General features: G+C 36.8%; 1 protein-coding gene across 1 annotated transcript in view; it reads right to left on the bottom strand.

The window, feature by feature from the left end:
• Positions 1 to 12,491, bottom strand: part of LOC102180560 (ATP-binding cassette sub-family A member 3-like) — a 268,750-nt gene that overhangs the window by 109,789 nt on the left and 146,470 nt on the right. The gene's annotated exons all lie outside the window — the stretch shown is intronic.

Raw genomic sequence — 12,491 nt, 5'->3', positions numbered from 1 at the left:
GGAAAAGATTGAAGGCAAAAGGAGAAGGGGAAGCAGAGAATGGGGTGGTTAGATAGCATCACCAAGTGAATGGACAAGAATTTGAGCAAACTCCAGGACATAGTGAAGGACAGAGGAGGTTGGTGTGCTACAGTCTGTGGGGTTGCAGAGTCAGACACAACCTAACAACTGAACAACAACAACAAAATTCAATTGGGATATCAAGATGGCAGGGTAGGAGGATGTAGCACTCACATTTCCCCAGAAACACATCAAAAATATACATACATGTGAAACAATTCTCACAAAAACTAACTAGAAACTGGCAGAACTCCAGTCAACCAATGTTTGCAACTAAAGCTGCAAGAAAGATCTCCATGTAACCAGGTAGGATGGAGAAAAGGCATTAAGTCAGGGTCTTTGCCCCTGGGAGCAATCTATAAGAAGAAAATCAACACAGCCAGACCCTTTCCCTGAGGAGTAAAGAGTCTGGGCATATCAATCCTGTGGAGGAAATGGGCCCCCTTACCAGCTGGGAAAACTGCTAAGAGAGATAGATGGGCTAGAGATGCCTAGCTCCCTAAGAGTGTATACATGTTGGCTTACTGACAATCAAGGCAGAAACAGCCTTGCACTGGAGGCTGCTGCCTCATTGCACTTTACAATTTTAAGGGAGAAACAATTGACCCTGCTCATTCCACACCACAGCCTTGTTCAGGTTCTGTGCAGAGACCCAGTCTAGCTCTGCAGAAACTGACCAGGGTGCTTGGGGTGTGAAACAGGCCAAGTTGTGGAGGCCTTTGTCAGCAGATGTGGCAATGGGGGATATTGTCAATGTGCACAGAGGGCAGTTCCACAGGAGCTTGCAATGCTAAGTGCTAAATCTCAGGCAGACAGACCCTGGGAGAAGAACTAATATAGCTCTGCAGAGACAGCCCAGAAAGCCTGGGGGTGTGAATCAAGTGAAATAGCAATAAACATTGTCATTGCATAGGAGTACATAGTAGTTTGTCTCCCAGTGAGAGCACTCCAGTTCAGCTTAGCATGAGATGTGGGGCAGAGAGGTCCTAAGAAAAGTATGCCACAGAGGCAGTCCGGATCAGGTGAAAGCACAGCCACCTCAATTCATACAGCCACAGTGTCCCAACACCCAGTCACAGCCTTGTACTAGATCTGAGATGAACACAACAGAGGAACGGATAGGCATCACATAGAGCCTCTGTGATTTCATGGGCTTCACATGCTTCAACAACCACCTTATTTAGGGCAGAGCTCACACTCAAGGGCAATGGAGGCATATCACACCTGACGCTCAGGACTTCAAATACAAAAACAACTGAGGGGCAGACTCTGCCCCGATAGGGTAGCAGTAGTCACAGAGCAAAGAGGAAACCCCACCTTACATCTTGCACAGACTTTAAATCTCCCAACACCAACCACACCCTGTATCAAGGAGATAAATGCCAGCACACTGGGCTCAGTGTCCATACCAAAACCAGTACTAACACAAAAATATTGGACACACACAGTTTGCGCACGTATACTCCCATATAAGAACAACCCTTGAAGTAGAAAGTGTGCTGTATGTGCTATTCTCAGTTGTTTCCATTGTATCCAGCTCTTTGTGACCCCATGGATCATGGCCCACCTGACTCCTCTGTCTATGGGATTTTCCTGGCAAGAATACCTCAAGTTCACAGTAGGTAACTGTTTCTCATAAATTCATAGAGACAGAGAAAGTCAAATAAAATAAAGTCAGAGGAACTACTCCCAATTAAAAAGAAAATGAGAAATACCCTGAAGGAACAAATAATGAAACAGTGTTCACCAGTTAATTAAAACCAAAAAGAAGTAATAAAAATGCTAACCAAATTAAGAAAAGCTATTGATACAAATGCAGATCACTATAAAAAAGAACTGGAAAATATAAAGGTGAACCAATCAAAAATAGACAATTCAACTGCTTAAATAAAAACCAATCTGGAAGCAATGAATATTCACAAAATAACATAGAAGAATGAATATGTGATTCAGGAGAGACAATGATTGAAGTCACCCAATCAGAACAGAAGACAGATTAATAAAAAATGTTAAAGCAACATATAATATCTAGGGGATAATAAAAATTATGCCAGCCTGTGCATAATAGGGGTTCCAGAAGAAGAAAAGAGAGACATGGGTACTAAAAATGTACTTGAAGAAATTATGGCTAAAAACTTCTCAAACTTAAGTAAGAAAACAGACATCCAGATACAAAAAACACAGTGTTGCAAAAAGATGAACCCCGAAAGACTCACATTGAGAAATATCATATTTAAAATGGCAAAAGCAAAAGATAAAGAGAAAATTCTAAAGGCAGCAAGAGAAAATTAAGAATCATCTACAAGGGAGACTCCATGAAGCTATTGGTTGATATTTCTATAGAAACTTTGCAGACCAGAAGGGAGTGGCATGATATAATCAAAGACCTGAAAGAGAAAATCTCACAACTTAAGTACCCAAAAAGATTATCATTTAGAATAGAAGAAAAGATAAAAAATTTCCTTAGACAATCAGAATCTAAAAGAATTCAGCAGTACTAAACCTACAATAAAAGAAATATTGAAAAGTCTTCTGTAAATAAAGATAAACAAGAATCTACAGGAAACAACAATCACAATAATAAAGGCAAACAAATAAAAAGAATGAAGATTACTAAAGTAAACCAAAGTACAGATTAAAAAATAAAACAAAATTCAAAAAATTTTAAATGAATTATAACTACAATTAACAATAAAAAGACAAACATGAAAATAGGACATAAATGATAAAATCTGGAGGAAGGGAGTAGAAAAACACATATCTTTTAGAATGCATTTTATTTTGAATGACAATCTTTTTAAAGCAAGTAGATACACTTGTAGATCAACATGCTTGATTTTCATTGATTTCAACCACAAATCAATGATATACATTAGACTCATAAAAACCAAACTCAACCATATTACAGAAGAAAATTATCAAGCCAAAAATGAGAAAAACAAAAAAAAGACAATATGAACAAAGAAAAACTGTAAAAACAACTGGAAAAGAAAGATTTAAATGGCTGCAAGTACATGATGCTGCTGCTGCTGCTGCTGCTGCTAAGTCACTTCAGTCGTGTCTGACTCTGTGTGACCCCATAGACAGCAGCCCACTAGGCTCCTCTGTCTCTGGGATTCTCCAGGCAAGAATACTGGAGTGGGTTGCCATTTCCTTCTCCAGGAGATCTTCCCGACCCAGGGATCGAACCCAGGCCTCCCACATTGCAGGCAGACGCTTTAACCTCTGCATACCTATCAATAATTAATTTAAAGTCAATGGACTAAATCCTCTTATCAAATGATATAGTGTAATAGATGGGATAAAAACCAAGAACTTACAATATGCTGCCTAGAAGAGATTCACTTCAGGGCAAAAACACATATGCTGAAAGTGGGGGAATAGAAAAAGATGTTTCAAACAAATGGAAATTACAGGAAAGCAGGGATAGCAATACACATATCAAAAAAATAGACTTTAACACAAAGGACATGAAGAAAGACAAAAAAGAACATTATATAATGATGAAGAAGCCAGTACACTCATCAGCATACATGCATATAGGTGCACCTTAAATATTTAAAATAAGTATAATAAATTCTAACAGACATAGAGAGGTGGACAATAATACAATAATAGTAGGAGAGTTTAATACCTCATTGACATCAATGGACAGATAACCTAGACAGAAAAGTAATAAGGCAACAGAGGTCCTAAATGACAAAATATATCCATTGGAGTTGATATCTACAGGGCACTACACAATCTCCCCAAAATATAACAAAAACCAGAATACAAATTCTTTTCAAGTGGAAATGAAAGATCTAAGATAATATCACAAAACAAGCTTCAACAAATTTAAAAGGATAGAAATTATTTCAAGCCTTTTTCATGACCACAGTGGTGTGAAACCAGAAATCAACCACAGAAAGTAAAACAGGAGTAGAACAAACAGCTGGAGATCAAACATGCTACTAAAAAAACAAGAAGGTCAATGGTAAAATCAAAGAAGATATCAGAAAAAAAAAACTCAAGGAAATGAAAATACAACCTTACAACATCTATGGGATACAGCAAAAGGACTTCTACTGGGGAATTTTATAGTCATTAAGGCCCTTCTCGAGAAGAAACATTTCAAATAAACAATATTATCCCCCACCTGGTGGAATTAGAAAAAGAAGAACAAAAAAAACCTAAAGTTGGCAGAAGGGAGGAAATAATAAAGATGAGAAAGGAAATAGGATAGAGATTAAAAATAGAAAAAAATCAATAAATCTAAGAATTGCTTGTTTGAAAAGATAAACAAAATTGATAAACTTCTGGCAGATCTCACCAAGAAGAAAAGAGAGAGGATTGAAATAAACAAAATAAGAAATGAAAGAGAAGTAAAAACCGATACCATAGAAATACAAAAACATTTTTAAGAGAATATTACAGTTATTTGGCAACAAATTAGATGATCTAGAACAAAGGGACAAGTTTATAGAAATATGTTGTTCTTGTTGCATAGCTGCTAAGTCATATCTGACTCTTTTACAACCCCATGGACTGTAGACCCCTAAGCTCCTCTGTCCATGGGATTTTCCAGACAAGAATATCAGTGGGATGCCATTTCCTTCTCCAGGGGACCTTCCCGATCTAGGGATCAAGCCTGTATCTCATGCATTGGCAAGTGGATTCTTTATCACTGAGCCACCTTGGAAGCCCTTGTAGCAATATACAGCCTGCCAAAACTGAGTCCAGAAGAAACAGAAAATTTGAGCAGACCAACTATCAGAAGTGAAACTGAATATGTAATTTAAAAACAATGGTCCAGGACCAGATGCCTTCACTGAAGAATTCCATGAAACATATAAAAAAGAGCTTACACCTATCCTGCTTTAATTATTCCAAAAATTGAAGAGGAAGGAAAACTGCAAAATTATTTCCATGAAGCCACTGTCACTCTATTACCCAAAAGAGACAAAGACACTATACCTACACATTTGACAAGTCAATATCTTTGATGAATATAAATGCAAATATCCTCTACAAAATGTTGCAAACTGAATGCACCAGTACATAAAAAGAATCAAACAGAATGATCAGCTGGACAATTCCAAGGTTCACAAGAATGGTTCAACACATACAAATCAGTGTGATATACCACATTAACAAAAGGAAAGACAAAAATACATGGTCATCTCAGTAGACTCATAAAGAGCTTTTCATAAAATTCAACATCTATTCATGATAAGAACTCTCACCAAAGTGGATATAGAGGGAAGATGTCTTAACAAAATAAAAGCCATTTATGACAAACCTGCTGTTGACGTAATACTCCATGGTAAAAAGCAGAAAACTTCTTCACTAAATTTGGGGAAAAGACAAGGATGCCCATTCTCACCATCCTATTCAGCATGGTATTAGAAGTAGTAGCTGCAGCAATCAGACAGGAAAAGAAATTGAAATACAACCCCATTGGAAGGGAGAAGTAAAATGGAACTATTGATAGATGGCATGATACACTATACAGAGAAACATAGAGTCTCCACATAAAATCTATTAGAACTAATAAAAGAATTCAGCAAGGTAGCAGGATACAAGATTAATACACAGAAATCCTTTGATTTCATTATGCTAATAAGTAAATATCAGAAAGAAGAGGAAAAAGCCAATCCATTTAAAAGTCTAACCCCAAAATCTAGGAAATAGCTTAATAAAGAAAGTGAAAGATCTATACGCTGAAAACTATAAAACATTGATAAAGGAAATCCAAGGAGATTCCAAAAAATGGAAAGCTATTACATGTTTTTGATTTGAAGAATTAATGTTCTTAAAATGGCCATACTACCCAAAGGAATCTACAGATTAATGCAATCCCTATCAAAATGCTGATGATACTTTTCACAACCAGAATAATCTTAACATTTCTATGGAACCACAAAACATCCAAAATTGACAAAGAAATCCCAAGAAAATAAGAACAAAGCTGAAGGCTTTAGACTTCAGACATAACAAAGCTACAGTAATCAAAACAGCATGGTATTGACACAATAACGGACATATAGATTAATGCAACAGAATAGAGTCAATTATGATAAAGGGGGCAAGAATATACAATGGAGAAAAGAGAGTTTCATCAACAAATGATATTGAGAATACTGGACAGCTACATGCAAATCAATAAAATCAGAACACTCCTTCACATCGTATACAAAAATAAACTTGAAATGGTTTATACAAAAATATAAGACGTGACATCATAAAACTCCAAAAAAGGAATGTGAAAATTTTTTTCTGACATAAATCATAGCAATATATTCTTAGTCTGTCTCCAAAGAGAAAATAAATAGAAACAAAATGAGCAAATGGGAGCTAATCAAACTTAAGGTAAACCATTCAGTATCATAGTAATCCAAGTCTATGCCCCAACCACTTCAGCTGAAAAAGCTGAAGTTGAATGGTTCTATGAAGACCTAAAACACTCCTAACATCAAAAAGATGTCCTTTTCATCATAGGGGACTGAAATGCAAAAGTAGGAAGTCAAGAGCTACCTAGAGTAACAGGCAAGTTTGGCCTTGGAGTACAAAATGAAATAGGACAAAGGCTAACAGAGTTTTGCCAAGAAAATATCCTGGTCATAGCAAACACTCTCTTCCAACAACACATGGACATCACCAGACAGTCAATACTGAAACCAGACTGATTATATTCTTTGCAGACAAAAATGGAAAAGCTTGAACAGCCAGCAAAAACAAGACTGGGAGCTGATGGCGGTTCAGATCATGAGCGCCTTGTTGCAAAATTCAGACCTAAATCAAAGAACACAGGGAAAACCACTGGGCTATTCAGATATGATCTAAATCAGATCCCTTATTATTATACTGTAGAAATGACAAATAGATTCAAGGGATTAGATCTGGTAGACAGAGTGCCTGAAGAACTATGGACAGAGGTTCTAAACATTGTACGTGAGGCAACTACCAAAACCATCCCAAAGAAAAAGAAATGCAAGAAGGCAAAGTGGCTGTCTGAAGAGTCTTTACAAATAGTTGAGAAAAGAAGAGAAGTGAAAGACAAGGGTAAAAGGGAAAGATATACCCATCTGAATGCAGAGGTTCAGAGAATAGCAAGGAGAGATAAGAAAGCATTCTTAAATGAACATTGAAAAGAAATAGAGGAAAACAATAGAATGGGAAAGACTAGAGATCTCTTCATGAAAACTGGAGACATCAAGAGAACATTGCATGCAAGGATGGGCACGATAAAGGACAGAAAAGGTAAGGACCTAACTGAAGTAGAAAATATTAAGAACAGGTGGCAAGAATACACAGAACTCTACACCAGAAAGGTCTTAAAGACCAGGACAACTACGATGGTGTGGTCACTCACCCAGAGCCAGGTATCCTTGAGTGTGAAGTCAACTGGGCCTTAGGAAGCATTACTGTGAACAAACTAATGGAAGTGATTGAATTCCAGCTGAGTTGTTTAAAATCTTAAAAGATGATGCTGTTAAAGTGCTGCACTCAATATCCCAGCAAATTTGAAAAACTCAACAGTGATCAGAGCACTGAAATGGGTCAGTTTCCATCCCACCTATGAAGAAGAACAATGGCAAGAATGTTCAAACTACCACAAAATTCCACTCATTTCACATGCTAGTAAAGTTATGCTCAAAATCCTTCAAGCTAGATTTCAAGAGTATGTGAATCGAGAACTTCCAGATGTATAAGCTGGATTTAGAAAAGGCAGAGAACCAGAGATCAAATTGCCAACATTCGCTGGATTATAGAGAAGGCAAGGGAATTCCAGAAAAATATCTACTTCTCCTTCATTGACTATGTGAAACCCTCTGTGGTCACAACAAGCTGTGGAAAATTCTCAAAGATATGGGAATACCAGACCACTTTATCTGTTTTCTGAGAATCCTATGTGTGGGTCAAGAAGCAACAGTTAGAACTTGACATAGAATAACTGAGTTGTTCAAACTGACAAAGGAGTGCAACAGGTTGTATATTGTCACTCTACTTATTTAACTCAAAGGCAGAAGACATCATGCAAAATGTCAGGCTGGATGAAACACAAGTTGGAATCAAGATTGCCAGGAAAAATAGCAACAACCTCAGATATGCAGATGGTACCAATCTAATGGCAGAAATGGAAGAAGAACTAAAGAGCATATAAATATGGATGAAAGAATACCGTGAAAAAGCTGGCGTAAAACTCATAATTAAAAACAAATAAGATCATGGCATGCAGTCCCATCACTTCATGGCAAATAGAAAGGGAAAATGTGGACGCAGTGATGGATTTTATTTTCTAGGGCTCCAAAATCACTGCAGATGGTGACTACAACCATGAAATTAAAAGATGCTGGCTCCTTGGAAGGTAAGCTATGACAAACCTAGACAGCACATTAAAAAGCAGAGACATCACTTTGCCAACAAAGGACTGTAGAGTCAAAGCTATTGTTTTTCCTGTAGTCATGTATGGATGTGACGGTTGGACCATAATGAAGGCTGAGTGCTGAAGGATTGATGCTTTCGAACTGTGGTGCTGGAGAAGACTCTTGAGATTCCCTTGGACAGTAAGGAGATCAAACCAATCAGTTCTAAAGGAAATAAAACCTGAATATTCATTGGAAGGACTGAGGCTGAAGCTCCAGCTCTTTGACAACCTGATGGGAAGAGCCAACTCATTTGAAAAGACCCTGATGGTGGGAACAATTAAAACACAACAGGAAAAGGGAGCAGCAGAGGATGAGATGACTGGACACTATCACCGACTCAATGGACATGAGTTTGAACAAACTCTGGGAGATAGTGAAGCACAGGGAAGTCTCAAGTGCTGCAATCTATGGGGACACAGATAGTCAGACATGACTTAGTGACTGAAAAACAACAACAACAATGAAAGACAAGGGGTTAATATCCTTAATATCACACACACACAAAAAAACAACTCTATCATAAATTGGCAGAAGATTTGAACAGACATTTTTCCTTAGAAGCCACATAGGTGGCCAGGAAGTGCGTAAAAGGATTCTCAACAGTGTAAATTATTAGAGAAATGCAAGTGAAAAGCACAATGAAGTATCACCTCACACAGTTCAAAATGACTGCTATCATCAAACAATCTATAAATAATAAATGTTGGAGGGGTTATGGAGAAAGATTCTCCCTCCTACTCTGTTGTTTGAAATGTAGTTTGTTCCAGTCACAATAGAAAACAGTTTGCAGTTTTCACAGAAAACTAAAAATAGAGCTGTGATATGATCCAGCAATTCTGCACCTAGGTTTGCATCTAGAAAAAAAAATCTTACTTCAGAAAGATACATGCATCCAGTGTTCATAACAGCATTATTTCTAATATCAAAACATAGAAAAAACCCAAGTGCACAACAGACTATTGGCTTAAGAAGATGTGATCAATAGATTATCAATCAATAGGTAGAATATTACTTAGCCATAAAAATGAACAACATTTTGTTGCCATTTGCAACAAAATGTATGCACCTAGAGAGTAGTATACTTAGGAAAATCAGATAGAGAAATAAAAATATTATATCATTTATTTGTGAAATCTACTGTAATGCAAACAGATCTACATACAATATGAGTGCTAAAGGAGAGTGGGAGGGAGAGATGGACAAATTAGGAGTATCAGATTAACAGAAGCAACTATATATAAAATAGATAAGCAACTTGGACTTACTGTAAAAGAAATTATTTTCTTTATCTTGCAATAACCTGTAATGGAATATACTCTGAAAAATAATTTTGTACACTTTGCTGTATATCTGAAACTAACACAATATTTTAGATCAATCGTATTTCAATAAAAATATAGTAAATGAAGAAAACATGGATAATACAAACATTTAGAGAAGAAAATAAAAATAATCTCTGATATGATCCTATACATACAAAACCATAACGATGCCACCAGAAAACCACTAGAACTCATCAACACATTTCTTCGAAACTGCAGGATCCAAATTTATATACAGAAATCTGTTGCATTTCTATATACCAGCAATGAGCTAGCAAAAGAGACATTAAGGAAATGATCCAAATTAGCATTGCATCAAAAAGTATAAAATACCTAGAAATATACCTACATAAGGAGGAAAAAGAACTGCACTTTGAAAACTATGACACTGATGAAAGAAATTGAAGATGACAAAAATGGAAAGACACACTGTGTTCTTGGATTGGAAGAATCAATACTGTTAAAATAACCACACTATCCAATGCAATCTACAGATTCAATGCAATCCCTACCAAATCTTCAATGGCATTTTTCACAGAACTAGAACAGAAAAATTTTAAATTTGTATGGAAACACAAAAGACCCACTAGTGGCCCAAACCATCTCAAGAAAGAATAGAATTGGAAGAATCAGACTCCCTGACTTCAGATTATGATACAAATCTATAAGCATCAAAACAGTACGGAACTGGCACATAAACAGCCACATAAGTCAACAGAACAGGGTGGAAATCCCAGCAGTAAACCCATACACTTACAGTTACTTAATCTATGACAAAGAGGAAAGAATACACAATGGAAGAAAGACAGTAAAGCAATAAATGATGCTGGGAAACCTGGACAGCTACTTGTATAATAATGAAATTATAACATTCCCTAACACCATATACAAAAATAAACTTGAATGAAAGACCTAAATGTAAGACTGGATACTATTAAAGTCTTACAGAAAAACATGCATAGAACTCTTTTTGACATAAATCACAGCAATTTTTTTTAAGTTCGTCTCCTAGAATAATGGAATCAAAAGCAAAACTAAGCAAATGGGACCTAATTAAAATTAGAACCTTTTGCAAAGCAAAGAAAAACATTAAAAAATGAAGAGAAAACCTACAGAATGGGAGAAAATATTTACAAATGATGTGACTGACAAAGAGAATAATTTCCAAAATATACAAACATCTCATACAACTCAAAATAAGAAAGAAAAAAAAGACACCCAAACAAGCCAATAAAAAATGTGCATGAATGGCCAATAGGAACATGAAAAAAATGCTCAACGTTGCTAATTATCAGAAAAATATAAATCAAAACCACAATTAGTTATCAACTTACATTAATGGCTATAGTCAAAAAGTCTACAAATAACAAATGTTAGAGAGGCTGATTAGAAAAAATAACCCTCCTACACTTCTGGTGGGAATGTAAATCAGTACAGCCATTATGGAGAACTATATGGAGGTCCCTTTAAAACTAAAAGTGGAATTGAGGTAGGAGAAACCTACCTCTGGCCTCTGGGCCAGAAACCTGATATTTGTCAAGTGGAGTAAAATTCAAGCTTTGTTCTAACCTAGATACTCCAAGGACAGAGCTAGTGGTAATAGCTGAGCTCTGCCAGAGCAAAGAAATGTGGTGTCCACTCCTGAGGTCAAGGAAGACTTCCTTGTTGGCACCACACAGGAAAGCTTCTTGGAGGTCAAGAAGACCTCTTGGAGACTCCACCCCATAGTAAGAATGGACATGCACTCATAGTGGATGCATGGATCCTTCTGTAGTGGGATCCATCTTAAAAAGGTGCACCCACACCTTGGGGAAGGTTCATAGTGTGGAAGATCCAGGGTTCAGGTATGAAGAACCAAACAAGATAATTGGCCAAATGTAGACAAAAAGCCAGAAGGACTATCCTATATTAGTGACCTATTTCACCTCCTTACTGCACTCCTGCTCACTCAGGACACCTGCACTCCTCTCTGGATGTGTATCTCTGCCTAGTTTCTGGAGTACTGTGCTCCTCCTCATTAGAGGGGATGCCCATATTCTTTCTCTCTGGGTGTGTATCTCTGCTCTGTTTCTGTGTTGGATAAACAAACTGTTTTCCTATGTGCTCTCCCATACATTGTGCTGTATCACTAACAAAGAACTTTGTACTTGTTTTTAGTTTTTGCCTCCTTGAAACATTCTTGATTTCAAACAGGGGCAAGAGCCAGGGACTCTTTGCTTCTAGCTAACCCTGGTGGTCTAGTGGCTAGGACTTGGTTTTCATCCAGGTTACCCAGGTTTAATTCCTGAGCAGGCAACTAAGATCTTTCTTCAGGACCTCTCACTGTTCTCCCTTCAAGGTCAGAATTACCTTATGGTACAGCAATTTCATTACTGGGCATGTTTCCAGAGAAAGGTCTAATTTTAAAATACTGGAAATAAAAGCAAAAATAAACAAATGGGATCTAATTAAAATTAAAAGCTTCTGCACAACAAAGGAAAATATAAGCAAGGTGAAAAAACAGCCTTCTAATGGGAGAAAATAATAGCAAATGAAGCAACTGACAAACAACTAATCTCAAAAATATACAAGCAACTTATGCAACTCAATTCCAGAAAAATAAACGACCCAATCAAAAAATGGGCCAAAGAACTAAATAGACATTTCTCCAAAGAAGACATACGGATGACTAACAAACACATGAAAAGATGCTCAACAT

This window comes from Capra hircus, chromosome 25, assembly GCF_001704415.2.
Source record: "Capra hircus breed San Clemente chromosome 25, ASM170441v1, whole genome shotgun sequence".
Classification (NCBI taxonomy): domain Eukaryota; kingdom Metazoa; phylum Chordata; class Mammalia; order Artiodactyla; family Bovidae; genus Capra; species Capra hircus.
This window is presented reverse-complemented; position numbering and strand designations above follow the sequence as displayed.